This window comes from Hemibagrus wyckioides, linkage group LG02, assembly GCF_019097595.1.
Source record: "Hemibagrus wyckioides isolate EC202008001 linkage group LG02, SWU_Hwy_1.0, whole genome shotgun sequence".
Lineage (NCBI taxonomy): Eukaryota > Metazoa > Chordata > Actinopteri > Siluriformes > Bagridae > Hemibagrus > Hemibagrus wyckioides.
In genome coordinates, this window is record NC_080711.1 from 5025903 (window position 1) to 5042485 (window position 16583).

Here is a 16583-nt window from a genome sequence, read left to right on the forward strand (position 1 = left end):
ACACACACACACACACACAGAAGCACACATACACATAGTCATACTCACGCATACATACATAGGCACACGCACACACACACACACAAGCATGCACACACACACATACACACTAACCCGCACATACACACATGCATGCACTCACACAAACACATGCATACATGCTGGCACACACAAACACACACACTCACCCACACACACAGACCTATGTAGGCCCACACACACATATATGCACACACACACACACACACTCATACTGAACACACTCATACTGCACTCATGCAAACACACACACAAACACACACACACAAACACACACAGACACACACACACATCATATTAAATTTCCCTGCTCAGATTTCTTTATTTCTTCACAGTATTTATGATAGTTATGATGACTCTTCATATCTACCTTCTAGAATTTTTTTTATTGGTTTCCACAAAAGCACTGGACGCGACAAAGTGACCAAAAAACAGAAAGCTGAAATATATGAGCTTTCTAGAATTATTATATCAGTGAGGCGAGTATATCAATAAGCCAGTGTTTGAATGTAATGAAGAATGAAATGCCGTTAAAGGAAAATAATCAGTGATGCAGAGGGGTGATGGAGGCTGGAATTACACTGCAGTTACACTTACCACCCTGAAGCTGATTATTTTCCAATTACAGCATATCCTGAGCTGCTTTAGAGAAACTTTAGAGAAAGTGTAATATACATAATGTACAGTAGTTCATAATGTAATAAAAATAATATAATAGCAGCTACAATAGGAGGCTAAACAATAATCCTACTCTAGTTTATTTACTCGATTGAGAACAGCCATAACATCCTCTGGCCTGGTAGAGCCGCATGAATTTTTTATGCTTTTATTCTTGTTAACATTAAATATTATTTTTAGATGTTTTATATATATCTATATATATATATATATATATATATATATATATATATATATATATGCCTCGTGACCCTGTGATAAACCATAGCGGCTTAATCTGTGTCTATTTATTTTAATAGAACTTTAAAACAGCCAGAACATTAAAACCAATATGATAAAAGTTCCACTTGTGAAGCCGAAGCAGCTCTGAATTGTGAGGCATGAACTCCATAAGACCTCTGAAGGTGTGCTGCGGTATCGGGCACCAAGATATTATCAACAGATCCTTTAAGTACTGTAAGTAGGCAAGGTTTGGGCTTCCATGGATTAGACTGTTTGTCTTGAACATCCTGAAACATGTCTGGATGCTTGATTAGGTTGAGATCTTAGAAATTTGAAGGCCAAGTTAAGTCTTTCTCATGTTCCTCAAACCATTTCTGGACAATTATAATCTAACCTATCTATCTATCCCATCATTCATTCTCGTGTCAAGTTAAGTAGCCTTTATTTTCTCACATATACATTACTGCACAGTGAAATTTTTTCTTCGCATATCCAGTCCCTGGAGGTTGGGATTAGAGCGCAGGGTCAGCCATGATGCTGCACCTATGGGGGGATGGGGGCCTTGCTCAAGGGCCCAACGTTGGCAGCTTGGTGGTGCTGGGGCTTGAATCCTGATCTTCTGATCAGCAGTCCAAAGTCATAACCACTTCAGTGTGTATGCAGTGCACATGCCCATGTCCACATGATGTCAAAGAAAACAAGATTCATCAGACCAGGCTCTTGCTCTGTGGTCCAAATTTGATGCTCACATGCTCATTGTAAGAGCTTTCGGTGATGTTCATGGGTAAGAATGGGCACTCTGACCACTTTGCAGCCCCATACACAGCAAGCTGCAATGCACTGTGTGTTCTTACTCCTCTTTATCAGAGAACTTTTCAGCAATTTGTGCTACAGTAGATCTTCTCTCCTGAACCATTTTTGGGGAAGGTACTAATCACTGCATCCCGGGAAACAACCTAAAGACCTTCTGTTGGCTCCTGGAGATGCTCTGACTCAGTCATCTAGACATTATTCATGTTTTATTCCCCCGCAACTTGTGATACGTTTTAACTGACATGCAGGAGTTGAATATCATGATGCATAGAAAAGCAAGACAGGATGAGAATAATACACTCTGTGAACCAGGATCCCTGGTTCGATTTTGAGCCTGAGCTACCGACTATGCAAATGTTCTCTTTTGTGCCTATGTGGGTTTCATCCATCTCCCGAAATCATGCCACACTAAATTGCCAGTATGTGAATGTGTGTGTACAATGGTGCCCAGTATATTACTGGTTTGCCGTCCAATAATGACTTCTCACCTCGTGTCCGATGCTCCAGAAACAGGCTCTGAAAGTATCCAATTATTCACTGGATAATATGCAGTCTTAGGCTCCAGAAATAAAATCTACCACATTAAATAATGAAAGAAGCGTTAAGAATGTTCCAGAGGGACAAGCAAAGAAATCAGGAATAGTGTAAGATGTTTATGAAAAGAACCACAAATGTTATAATAAAGGGACATTTCTAAATTGAAGTGAAATCTTGAAGTCTCCAAGGTGTGACTCAGCATAGTAGTGCCCAGTTTCAGTCCCAGTCCTTTCCATTTAGTTTTAGACAGATGAAAAAAGATTACCAAGGCAACCGAGCCGAGGTGAGCCGGAAAGTCTCTGTGGTCAGTGATACACTGTCTTATCTCCAGTCACGTCCACGTTTGTAGAATAAGTGGCATTTGGTGAATTGCCAATCGTGGCAACACAGACATTCAATTCCGGTAAGCATGGGAGCGCATTTGCTGCTTTGACCCCACCAATTTCGCTCTGACCCGAATCTGGACTCAGCCCATTTTGGCTTTTTCCTGATGAGTTTATTGCATTTCAGTTAGAATTGATTAGATTTTAAGACATTTTTTTTGGGACGCTATTGAATAAATGTGAACTAAAATGAATGTGTAATGTGTAATACCTGGCTCTAAGGATTCTCAAATCTGATTGGTCGATATTGATTTTCAATCCACAGGAATCCATTTTGCTTTATTTTACAGCTTCGTGGTAACATTAGAAGCTGCGTTTTTGTTGTTTTTGTTGTTTGACTTGGGAAAGAGAGAACGGTGACTGTAATATTTATAATAAATGATAGCATGAGCTAACTTTCTTTACAGATGATCCGCAAGATTAAACAGAACTCTAAACAGATAAAAGCTATGATGCGTCCTTCTTTAATACATAGAAACTGTAAGCATTGCAAATTGCTGTGGTGAAAAAGGAATAATAATAATAATAATAATAATAATAATAATAATAATAAAGATTTGTTATAAGAAAATAACAGTTCACTCTCTAAGAGTTTTATTGCTTAATTATCAAAATCTTGTCATAAAACTCCTGTAAAACAGTTTCCAAGATATTAAGCAACATAAACAGTTTTGTAATATTTTGTACTAATACTCTTAGAGTTTCCACCCCCTTGCTTCCTGTCACTGCTGTTGTATACAACTCTGACTTAATAGGTTTCTCTAGAACGGTGCATTTTTCATACTTTGGAACGAGCGAATTATGCAGAAATGTTGTATAATCTGTGGAATTTGTCGTTAAATGATGTATTATAGGGGAGGCAGAGGTAGCGGGATGCAAACAAAATATATTAAGAATAGCTTCTGATGGATGGATGGACAGGTGGATAGATAGATGGATGGATTGATTGGCAGACTCAGGAGGTGGGGAGATTTTGCCCTCAAGAAAATGTGCCCTCTAGTGGAAAGAATGTAATGATGTGCAATAGTGGCAGCCTTTCAAATGAAAAGAAAAAGTGATGCACTCTAGAGAGCCGTTATGTGTGAAAAACATGACAGCATGATGAAGTGCCATAATGGCTGCTCTTCCAATGGAGAAAATGTGATGCAGTGCCCTATAGGGTTCCATACATGCTAGAAAAACGAGATGACGTGCCCTTTTGAGTCTACCTGTGTGTGAGAAATGTCCTCTCCAGAGTGCCTCTGTATTAGAAAATACAAGAGTTAGTGCTCTCCAAGCGCCCTTTATTTATTTTCGCCCTCGCCACACAGACAGCCTGTGTAGGCTACTTTAATGAGTTAACTTTAAGATGAAGATTTTATCACTGTGAAGGAAATTTGTACATTTCACTCTACAATTTAAACAAACAAAACCTTGTGAGCAAAGCTGAACCCACTGGGTGAGTAAATTCTCAAAAATAAATCCCATTCTAAATGATATATAACATTGATACGAGACAGAGTTTATAACGAAATAGGAAAAAATGGCTTGAAATATTTCCTCTAACCCTCTAACAGTCACATCACACTGATCATATGCAGACGGTTAATGAGAGTAATCCTAACGGTATAAAAACTAATTAATATTACAGTCACAGTGACGTCTAGTGGTGAAAGCCGGTATTGTTTTTCTTTTCTCTTTCTGAAACGTTTTGTTTTTGTTTGAGAGCTGTGAAGATGAGCTAGAATGTCCCCATATATTGCTTACTTGACAATATCCACAGTTTAACAGGGCATTGTTGAAAATGGTGGACAACTTGAAGAACAACTTTGATGATGAAGCACAACTTCTTCATTCTAGTTGCATTTTTTGCAGGTAGGACAAACACATAGAACGCTGTTTTGAAGTAAAGGAACACTGAGTGAGCATACACCATGTGGAGGAGTTAAGAATCTCCAGACTCAAATCACAGACCCTCAGAATAGGGTGCCTCGCACCTCCTGGGTTAAGGATTTGATTTCTTGCCTCCAGCCTTTGTGAGTGGAGTTTCCTTCCCAGTTATGCATCTCATGTATGATATGTTTAAGTTTGGCTGATTGGCATCTCTCAGTCATCACCTTCCTCGGAAGCTTCAAAAAGAGCTTCACTGAACGGCGCATTTTAGAAAATATGATTATTAATCATTGTGAAATGGTTTCCAGGTACAAAATGCAAAATAACGCAAAGTCTTCATGACAAATGTAACTTTCCTTATCTGTCTTGTAGCTGTCTAACAAATTGCAAGGATGTGGAGAAAAACCTGAGAGGATGTGAGAGGTTTGGCAGCTGCACAGAGTCACAGTCCCTGATGCAAACCGCTAATGCTATCCCAGAGCAGCACTCGACATCCTCCAGCTCTGAGATTCAGGACTCAGAAAGTGACGAAAGATCCACATTCTCGAGTCTCCTGATCTGAACCCTGAATGTATGTTAGAATCCTCCATATGGAGAAAAACCATTTTGAAGCAAAACTTTGCAAGCTATGTTTAATCTTGTGTAGCTAGCTAACTCATAGCTCAGTAAAATTAGCTGTAGGGAGACAGATAAGAATGGTACACCATGTGTAAGAACATAAAAAGAGCAGTAAAAGGGTTTTTTAGCAGATATAGAAATAAAGACGTGTAATTCTTTTATTAGTTACTCATATTCAAGGTGCTTTACCATTCTCAAAGAAAAGATAACATAATATAATAGCTGTTCATAACACAAGCCTCATTCTTTACTCGCAGGAGAGGTCAATGAGCATGAAGCGCTTTTGTACTAATTCAATTTCAATTAAAAAAATGATTGTCTGTTCAACCACTGCATTTAACAGTACCCTAGAGTGAGCTACCCAGCTGGGGGTTTTATTCTGTTGTTATCTGCATTGTATATTTTCCATTTGGTTGTGCAAATGTTGTCACATTTCTGACATTCCGCTGGGAAAAAAATCCAGATTTGTTTTTGTTTACTGCTAAACACAAGTCCTGACTGGCTGTAGGCGTGCTGGATGGGCCGTATGTTCAGTGCCTATGTGCTGGAATTCCTACTTGGATTCTGATCTCATATACGATCATGTGAGAGCTCAAAAGGCCTAGCTGTCATAGTGCTATAGTGGAAAAGCATGAGGTTGTGCTATAGCAGATGCTTGCTGCAGTTTCTGTAGTTGCTTTTTTAGTTGTTTTTTTTTAAGGAAATGTGATTTTGCTTCTGGATTCATTCACATCATGGAATACAGCTGGACTGTTCACCATCTGTTTATGCTACCTGTGTAAACCAGTGGATGGATGGATGGATGGATGATTAGTTGGAAGATGGATGGACTGTCGGATGGATGGACGTTTGGTTGGATGTATGGATAGTTGTATGAATGGATGGATGGATGGATGATTAGTTGGAAGATGGATGGATGGACTGTCGGATGGATGGACGTTTGGTTGGATGTAGGGATAGTTGTATGGATGGATGGATGGATGATTAGTTGGAAGATGGATGGATGGACTGTCGGATGGATGGACGTTTGGTTGGATGTAGGGATAGTTGTATGAATGGATGGATGGATGGATGATTAGTTGGAAGATGGATGGGTGGACTGTTGGATGTATGGATAGTTGTATGGATGGATGGACTGTCGGATGGATGGACGTTTGGTTGGATGTATGGATAGTTGTATGAATGGATGGATGGATGGATGGCTGTTCTGATAGATGGTTGGTTGGATGGATGGATGGCTGTTGTGATAGATGGTTGGTTGGTTGGATGGATGGATGAATAGATGGAAGGTTTGATGGACGGTTGGATGGACGGAAGGATGGATGCATGGATGGATGGATGGATAGATTCATAGATGGTTGATTTGATGAATAGTTAAATGTTTGGATGGACAGTTAGTTAATAGATAGATGGAATGATAGATGGATGGATAAAGAGTTGATTCTTTATTTTTTATTCATTATCATATCTTAGTGGTTCAGGGGCTAAAAAATGACTAGCCTCCTTATAGCTGGAAGTGGTGACAGTTGGACAGATGGAGAAACATATATAAACATTTCCCTCAATCATCTCCAAACCTTCACAACCAACCTCTAAATTATAATTAAGTGTTTATTTGTCATGTATGTACATTACATATACATACGTCATGTATACATTACTGCACTTTATTTGTCATGTATACATTACTGCACAGTGAAATTCTTTCTTCGCATATCCTATCCCTGGGGGTCAGAGCACAGGGTCAGCCATGATGCAGCGCCCCTGGAGCAGGGTGGGTTGGGGACCTTGCTCAAGGGCCCAACGGTGGCAGATTGGGCTTGAACCCCGATCTTCCGATCAACGACCCAGAGCCTTAACCACTTGAGCTACCACCGCCCCATCACATCACACACATTCTCATCACACACATTCTCTCATCCCACTGTCACCGAGATCCTACAGGTCTTCAGACAGTAATCAAGAGTTACGTCCCAAATGCAATCCTTATCTACAGTCTCCTCTCAACACATCTGATTCAGCTCATTATTTAACAATCAAGCCCTTAATGAGCTGGAGGATAGAATTATAAAAAGCTATAAACTTAAACATGCGGTGCATCAGGTGCATCGGTGCGTATGTGTGTGTTCTCTGCGCTCGATGGCTCAAGGGGTGTGTTCAGGTCCGTGAGGTTAATGTAGCGTTAAAGTGGAGTGCTGAAATATGGGCACACAAGGTGAAGCTTCCAGAACCAAGGAACCTCACAAAAGGTCAAAAGCAATCAAGTTGAGTCATGGAAGTCCTGTGATTTCTGTACTTAATGACATCTGATTTGAACAGTTAATTACCGACTTTATTAGGTGCTTTAATGGGGGGATCACCAAACAGTGCTGGAGTCATCAGGACTAGAATTGATTTCCTTTGCTGTAGGGTCTCCTTGAACTTTCTGGGTTCCTGGAGCTTCACATTGATTTATGTTGATCTCTTACTTATAGTTTAATGCTACATTAACTCTTATGAAGCTCAATATCTCTTCTAACATGACAAAAATAAAAACCCCTCTGCCTCGAAGCCTTTGTCCGCTGTGAATATTGTGCAATTAAATTAATTCTAAACGAGTCTCATGTACATCAAATGAGTGATACTAAGATATTATGATATTCATTTTATTACTCTTATTGGAAGTGTGTTCTTTTCTCTTTATCTATCTATCTCTCTTTCGTTCACTTACTCTCTCTCTTGCTCGTCTCTATAAATAAGTAAGGTGCTGTTTCCAAGGTAACATCTCCTTGGTGACTGGACCACCTGAAATCTTGTTGTGTAGAAAATGTGCAAGATGGGAGAGAACTTTAGGGCCACCTGATAAGCTCAGATTTTCTTTTCCTTGCACACTGACACACAGTGCTGCTCTCACAAACCCTAAACAACATAAATCTAAGGAATAAATTCATTATCATGGCCCGCTCTCTCAATCAGCGCTGTTTTTTTTTAGTGTGCCTATCCCCATCAGTGATCCTCGTTAAATCACTGCATATGGCTAAAGCTTGCATCTCGAAGTGCTCTCGAACCTGGCAATAAATACTCAACAGACCATCGATAAAAAACATAAAAAGCCCTGAAGTGACAGCATGAAGGAATAAAGAGTCCTAAATTACAATGTTTTATTTTTATTTAAAGGGAAAGGAACAAGGGATGGTAGCGTGTAGCATCGTCGCCTCACAGCTCCAGGATCTTGGGTTCGATCCTAATCTTGGGTTATTGATTATGCACCTGTGAGTGGGTTTTCTCCAGGTTCTCACATTTCTTGCCACAGTAGGTGGAGGATTGTTTTGTGCATGTGTGTGTTATATACACTGACCAGGCATAACATTATGACCGCCTGTCTAATATTGTGTTGCCAAAATGCAACAAACTGTGATGCACTGTGTATTCTGACATCTTTCTATCAGAACCAGCATTAACTTTTTCAGCAATTTGAGCAACAGTAGCTCGTCTGTTGGATCGGATCACACGGGCCAGCCTTCGCTCCCCACATGCAATGACCTTGTCGCCAGTTCACCACTGTTCCTTCCTTGGACCACTTTTGATAGATACTGACCACTGCAGACCGGGAATACCTCCACAACAGCTGCAGTTTTGGAGATGCTCTGGTCCAGTCTTCTAGCCATCATAATTTTTCCTTTCATCAAACTCGCTCAAATCCTTACGCTTGCCCATTTTTCCTGCTTCTAACTTTGAGGACAAAATGTTGACTTGCTGCCTAATATATCCCAACCACTAACACGTGCCATGATGAGGAGATCATCAGTCTTATTCACTTCACCGGTCACTGCTCAGAATGTTATGACTGATCGGTGTACCATCGTCCCATTCTCATCCCAGATTCGCAATCAAGATAGACCCTGGATCCACAATGACCCTGACCAGGCTTACGTGCTTACCGATGATGAAAAAACAGACAGACTGTTTGTTGGCTAAAAATAGTTCAGGAGGCCGTTTACTTTGTCGTAATCTCTTCGATCATCAAGGTCATCTCGAATATCAAGCGGTGATACCGCTTCAGAAGAAGAAGAAAAAAATTAAACTGTGCTTTCTTGTTTCTTGTCACTGAAGTGATACAAGGGTACACACTTTGTACCTTTATTGTAACTTAAAAGCTGATTTTGAAGATACATTAGATGAGTTTTAGAGGGAAACTATGTTTTCTTTCGCAGGAAAAAAAGTTGTGCATAAAAGACCTACCCATGAGATACGTCTAGTTTGATTTTGTCCTTTGGATGAACTCTTAAAGGATGTCATTTTTGGAAATAGATAAAACCAAGAATTTATATACAAGTTAAAAAAAAATCCTTAACATAAAGCACCCGTGAAATTACTTAACTACACTGGGAAAAAAAAGGTTCCTCGTGGTTCTTTTGATAGTGTATAGGAACACAAAAGAAAGAGTACTTTATTATCTATGCACTCTTATGGTAAACTTTTTTCTCATTAATGCTTAACCTTCTTAGCTTCCTAAAGTGGCTTTACTTAATGATTCTGTTTCTGTTGTGAGTTTCCAAAGGTCCTTCTAGAGTTCCTACTCATTATAGATATCAAGCAAGAGCGTTTATTATCAAATATTATAATAATATTTCTTTGGGTTTATCAGATATGTAATTTCAATTGCTTCTTTAATTTTCAAAACCCTACAGCTTCAGAAAATAACATTTCCTTGGGGATTTTGTTGGATACAGATACGTGGAGATTGGAACAGTTAGAGATTAGGAACAGTTAGCAAACTGCTCACAGCAAATCCTTTAACAGATGGCAGGGTCAAAAACAGTCATGGGTCAATCAGGGAACCAACTGGTTCAAAACAGATGGAACTTTATTCAGATAATAAATCAAGTTTGTTAATGATCAAGTAAAAAAATAGTTTAAGGGATCTGTGAATAGTAAATGATATTTCTTAATGTGGTTTCATTTGGAATCATACAAAGAACCTGTAAGGGTTCTCTCATCAGAGGGACAAAGCAAATGACCACTGGGGTTCCAAAGGGTGATAAATGTAACCGATTTTAAGCTTATTGCATTTAGAGTGGAATGAAATGGTTCCTATCTTCATGATTAGGGTTCTCTCTGATAGGGGAACACTTTATTATAGGGTTCTAAATACAATTTCTTGGTTTAAATACAAGAAAAAAGCACCCTTAAGGGTTCTAGATTGAGCTGTTTTTTTCCTGTGTGCACAAAAATTCATTAAATAAATTAATATGGGATTATAATAAGAGAGACGAGCGTGGAATGAACTTCATAAATAACAAATAAGGATCTAAGCCTTAAGAGCTGTGCTGTTATGGGAAATTAATAAACGATGCAACATGTAGTACAGGTCAATGTGGGAGAAATGCATAAGCTGGACCATTGTGAAAAGTGTGTAGTAGGACGCCATCTAGTGGTCATTTGACGCTTTATTACCAGGGCATTGGTCTGTGAGTGGCTTCAAGGTAGGAATAAATTGAGTTTTAAAATGAATCCTAATCAAGATTTAAGCAGGTGTTAGGACAGTTTCTCATTTCTTGGTTTATCACCAAGTATGTAGACAGAAATCCAAATTTTGATTTCGATCCCTTGGGAATTTTAAGGCGGGAGGGGGGGGGTAGTTTGAGGGACCGTCTACAAGAGCAGAATGTGAGTCACAAGTGCTGAAGAAAGGCTTCATGATGAATCAGCAGATCCAGAGGCTTAGAAGCAGTATAGGTGTGCTAGGATCTGGCACTGTTCTTGCAGGCCGTGTAAAAACTCCCTGCCGGGTGTGTCACTCGCCTGATAATGAATATCTGTGTAGCGAAGACCAACAAGAGACATCAAACTTCGTAATTATATCGTTACAGTCAATCAATACAGAGCCGGTAATCTTAGATTCATCCCAAAGCTCAGTGGTGGGGATTAGAGAGAAGGACTGCCAGAGGAAAGTGAAGGAAGAAAAGGATGTAATAGAAGGAGAGCTTAGGAAAAGATACTTTAATGCTATCAAGATGGCGCAGTGGGTAGTGCTGTCACCTCACAGCTCCAGGATTCGATCCTGAGCTTGAGTAACAGTCTGTAGGGAGATTCATATTCTCCTCGTGTCTGCATTGGTTCGTTACGAGGTTTGCTGGTTTTCTCACACTTCTCACACCAAAAAATGATTAAGAATGTGTTCAGATTGAAATTTTATTAATACGTAAGCATACACAATCATACACAACATGCTGTGAAATGCTTTCTTCCACTGTCTATGAATTCAGAAATGGTTATATTCATACGTTGTTCAAAATCTCCTGATAACACAATTGCACTTGACCATATAGTTTACTGTTAAAGAAATAAAATTGTTTATAATCACGCTATCTGGTGCCCAGATGAGGATGGCTTCCCTTTTGACTCTCAAGGTTTCCTCCTCATGTCGTCTCAGAGAGTTTTTCCTCACCACCGTCACCTCAGGCTTGCTCATTAGGGATAAATATACATTTAAATTGACAATTTGATCATTTATAATTCATAAATATGAATTTTTATATTCATGTAAAGCTGCTTTGAGATAATGCACATAGTTGAAAACGTTATACAAATAAAAATAAATTGACTAAGAATCAAATTGATTTTTAAAAAATTACAATAAACAATATAAAAATTAAATGCAGAGTAGAGAAAAGGGAAAAATATAGAGTAGATAAATAAAGATACAGCCTGACTCATATATGGTATTCGATTTGATCAGTGTGTGTGCGTACAACACAAATTACCGAAGATGAATGAGTGAATAAAATAAAGACTACAATATGAGAGAATTTAATATCAATTGCAGATTGCAAGATTTGTTTACAGGATTGAGATTTGCATTTAATAAACTCCTGCATGTTGGTTAATGAGAGCAGTAGCTATATTGTTTACTTCACTTATGCCAATGAAAAGCAAGACACACTCCAGTGTGATTTACTGAGCGCTTTTATAATTCGGTTCCTGTACGACTGAACGTTGCCGATATCAGTAATATAAAACAATCTAATGACAATTCTCATAATGTAGCACGGTGTATTTTGCCCAGAAACTTCACTCTAGATTCAACTGTAGCTTCATGACAGATTGCTCTCTTTGAAAAGGCCAGAAATCCTGCGTGTTGTCTGATATTCACACAAAAGCCACAGTTCACCAAGCTAACCCAAATCTGTCAGCTGTCCATCAAATGAAAGCATCAGGAGAGACACTTGTGTATGCGTGAGAGTGTGTTTGTGTGTGTAGCTGGAGGCGGTTATATTATGAGCCCGCTGCAGATGACTGGGCCTGAGGGGTGTATTTCTGTGTCTCATAACCCCTCTGCTGTGTGTCAGGGAAAATCTGAGGTGATCTAAGATAGAAATACCCACCCAGGAGACACACACACACACACACACACACACAGTCATACGTACTGCACTAATAATGTTTATTCCACATCACTCTCAATTCTGATTTGGTCAGAAAGTGTTGATTCATTTCCTGTAACAGTAAATCTGACAATAGTTAGGCAATAGTACACTGTAGTACACAGGAAGTTGCGGCAGAGCTTTATATAGAAACTCTATAGTTATTCAATAAAATGAAAGATATATTAGCTTATAAGGCAATGTTTTCTGTAGGCCCCGTTTAAAGGTCTTTCAAAGAAAATATTCTAAATCTTGGATCATTTGGAAAATAGAACGACGCCTGTGGAAATAATAGTGGAGAGAGACCAGAAGAAAAATGGCCGCCATTTTGAAACTGTATAACAGGCTGAGTCACTACTGTGTTGATAAAGAGAACCTGCTCATGTCTTTTCTCAATAAACTCTGATTTTTTGGTATCCTAAACCCCCCTTTTTCTCAGAAGTATTCGTTTTTGGTTAGAAAAATTAAAAAAAATGGATTTTCCGGACATATGAAATTTGACACTGGTCTGTGTCAACAGATATGAAAGCACTTGCTAACAATGCTGCGAATATAATACAGTGCTTTGGATTTTTTTTTGGAAAGGTGTGGTCATTCAATGCACTTTGAAACATGGTTCACAGATTCTTCTGCACAGATTTTGGTTTCGCTGACTGTGTGAAGATTTTTTTGCCAACGTTAGCAATTGGGGGGGGGGGGATAAGAAGTCGCCATGAAGAGAACCTATAAGGCAGTAACACGTCGGTGCCACCTTGTGGTAAATTTAAGTATTGCAATGCAACTGAGTAGATAGATAGATAGATAGATAGATAGATAGATAGATAGATAGATAGATAGATAGATAGATAGATAGATAGATAGATAGATAGATAGATCATTGCAAAGTACAGGTGCATAGCAACGAAAAGCTGTTTACCACCTACCACAAGTGCAAATGGTAGAAATCATATATATATATAGTAGATACATACACTATATTGCCAAAAGTATTCGCTCACCCATCCAAATAATCAGATTCAGGTGTTCCAATCACTTCCATGGCCACAGGAGTATAAAATCAAGCACCTAGGCATGCAGACTGTTTTTACAAACATTTGTGAAAGAATGGGTCGCTCTCAGGAGCTCAGTGAATTCCAGCGTGGAACTGTGATAGGATGCCACCTGTGCAACAAGTCCAGTCGTGAAATTTCCTCGCTCCTAAATATTCCACAGTCAACTGTCAGCTGTATTATAAGAACGTGGAAGTGTTTGGGAACGACAGCAACTCAGAAAGTGGTACGAATGAAGTGGCCACGAAGTGGTAGGCCACGTAAACTGACGGAGCAGGGTCAGCGGATGCTGAGGCGCATAGTGCGAAGAGGTCGCCAACTTTCAATCAATTCAGTCAATCGCTACAGACCTCCAAACTTCATGTGGCCTTCAGATTAGCTCAAGAACAGTGCGCAGAGAGCTTCATGGAATGGGTTTCTATGGCCGAGCAGCTGCATCCAAGCCATACATCACCAAGTGCAATGCAAAGCGTCGGATGCAGTGGTGTAAAGCACGCCGCCGGTACTTGTCAAGCAAGAACGGTACTTGTCTGACTGCATTGTGCCAAGTGTAAAGTTTGGTGGAGGGGGGATTATGGTGTGGGGTTGTTTTTCAGGAGCTGGGCTTGGCCCCTTAGTTCCAGTGAAAGGAACTCTGAATGCTTCAGCATACCAAGACATTTTGGACAATTCCATGCTCCCAACTTTGTGGGAACAGTTTGGAGCTGGCCCCTTCCTCTTCCAACATGACTGTGCACCAGTGCACAAAGCAAGGTCCATAAAGACATGGATGACAGAGTCTGGTGTGGATGAACTTGACTGGCCTGCACAGAGTCCTGACCTCAACCCGATAGAACACCTTTGGGATGAATTAGAGCAGAGACTGAGAGCCAGGCCTTCTCGTCCAACATCAGTGTGTGACCTCACAAATGTGCTTCTGGAAGAATGGTCAAAAATTCCCATAAACACACTCCTAAACCTTGTGGACAGCCTTCCCAGAAGAGTTGAAGCTGTTATAGCTGCAAAGGGTGGACCGACGTCACATATAACCCTATGGATTAGGAATGGGATGTCACTTAAGTTCATATGCGAGTCAAGGCAGGTGAGCGAATACTTTTGGCAATATAGTGTATATATATATATATATATATACATACATATATATATATATACACATATATATATACATACATATATATCTATATATATATATATATAGATAGATATATATATATATATAGAGGGAGTTTGCATGTTCTCCCCTGCGTGCCTGCGTGGGTTTACTCCGGGTACTCCGGTTTCCTCCCACAGTCCAAAGACATGTACATTAGTTTGATTGGTAATTCTAAATTGCCCATAGGAGTGAGTGTGTGTGTGGTTGTTTGTCTGTGTGGCCCTGCGATGGACTGGCGACCTGTCCAGGGTGTACCCCTGCCTGTCGCCCAATGTGCACTGGGATAGGCTCCAGCAGACCCCCGTGACCCTAGGAGTCCTAGGAATAAGCGGGTATAGACAATGAATGAATGAATATATATATATATATATATATAGAGAGAGAGAGAGAGAGAGAGAGAGAGAGAGAGAGAGAGAGAGAGAGAGAGAGAGACTGTGAGCCAGACCTTCTCGTCCAACATCAGTGCTTGACCTCACAAATGTGCTTCTAGAGGAATGGTCAAAAATTCCCATAAACACACTCCTAAACCTAGTGGAAAGCCTTCCCAGAAGAGTTGAAGCTGTTATAGCTGCAAAGGGCGGGCCAACTCCATATTACATTCATGTGCATGTAAATTTGAAATGGCTCAAGAATTTCCGCTCTAATTCATCCCAAAGGTGTTCTATCAGGTTGAGGTCAGGACTCTGTGCAGGCCAGTCAAGTTCCTCCACACCAAACTCACTCATCCATGTCTTTATGGACCTTGCTTTGTGCCCTGGTGTGCAGTCATGTTGGAACAGGAAGGGGTCATCCCCAAACTGTTCCCACAAAGCATGAAATTGTCCAAAATGTCTTGGTACGCCGAAGCATTAAGAGTTCCTTTCACTGGAACTAAGGGGCCAAGTCCAACCCCTGAATTCACCGATATGGAGGGGTGTCCCAAATATAGTGTATATTTGAAATTTTATTGAAAAGTTTGAAATTAACACCCGCCAACCCGGCCAGATGCGGGTAAAAATCAGCTGTGGTGTGTAATGCTGTCAAATAACTTGCCAATTTGGCGTGTTACTTTCCATAAATTATATACACTCTTGGGGAAGTTCATGTAGGCCAAATCTGCACAGATTTAGTGCAAATACTGAACTCATGAATCATCATAATATATTAATACTACCTAAATGGCTTACATGAACATACCCGTCGCTAAGCAACAAATAACGGGGCGCTGGTTCATATGCATTAAAGCAATAGCAAAGACTCAAAAAATTGAATAACGTGGCAGGGTTAGAGCATTTGGTTAGCAGAAAAGACTGTTCTTAGCCTATTTTAGCAGACCCTACTGTAGGATTTTGTTTGTATAATATGATATTCAGATTTTATAATAAATTTATTTATACATAAAGCTGTGACATAGTTATGTAGGTAATCAAACCTTGGGGCTGTCCTGTGTGTGTGTAACGTGCCATGAATTACATGCGAATCAATACAAACCAGTTTTGTAATAGAGATCTCTTTATTATAGTGCATTTCTCAGATGTTACAAGATGGGTTAAAAAAAGCTAGAAACAAAAAAAGAGAAAGGAAAATCTAAGAAAAGGGGGGGAAAATAAAATAAAAACAATAACCATATGCACACTTTATTTTTGCAGTTTTTTTTTTCTTAACATAATTCTTCAAATTAAAGCTTCACATCAGAACATAGGGTAGCTAAATGAAGAGGCTAGCTAAAATACATCTCATTTACTTGCCAGACAGATGATGCGTCATTCAAAGAAATCAGTTAATGTCATCCATTACAGTAGACCTACAAGACAAGATCATTACAATAAAAGGC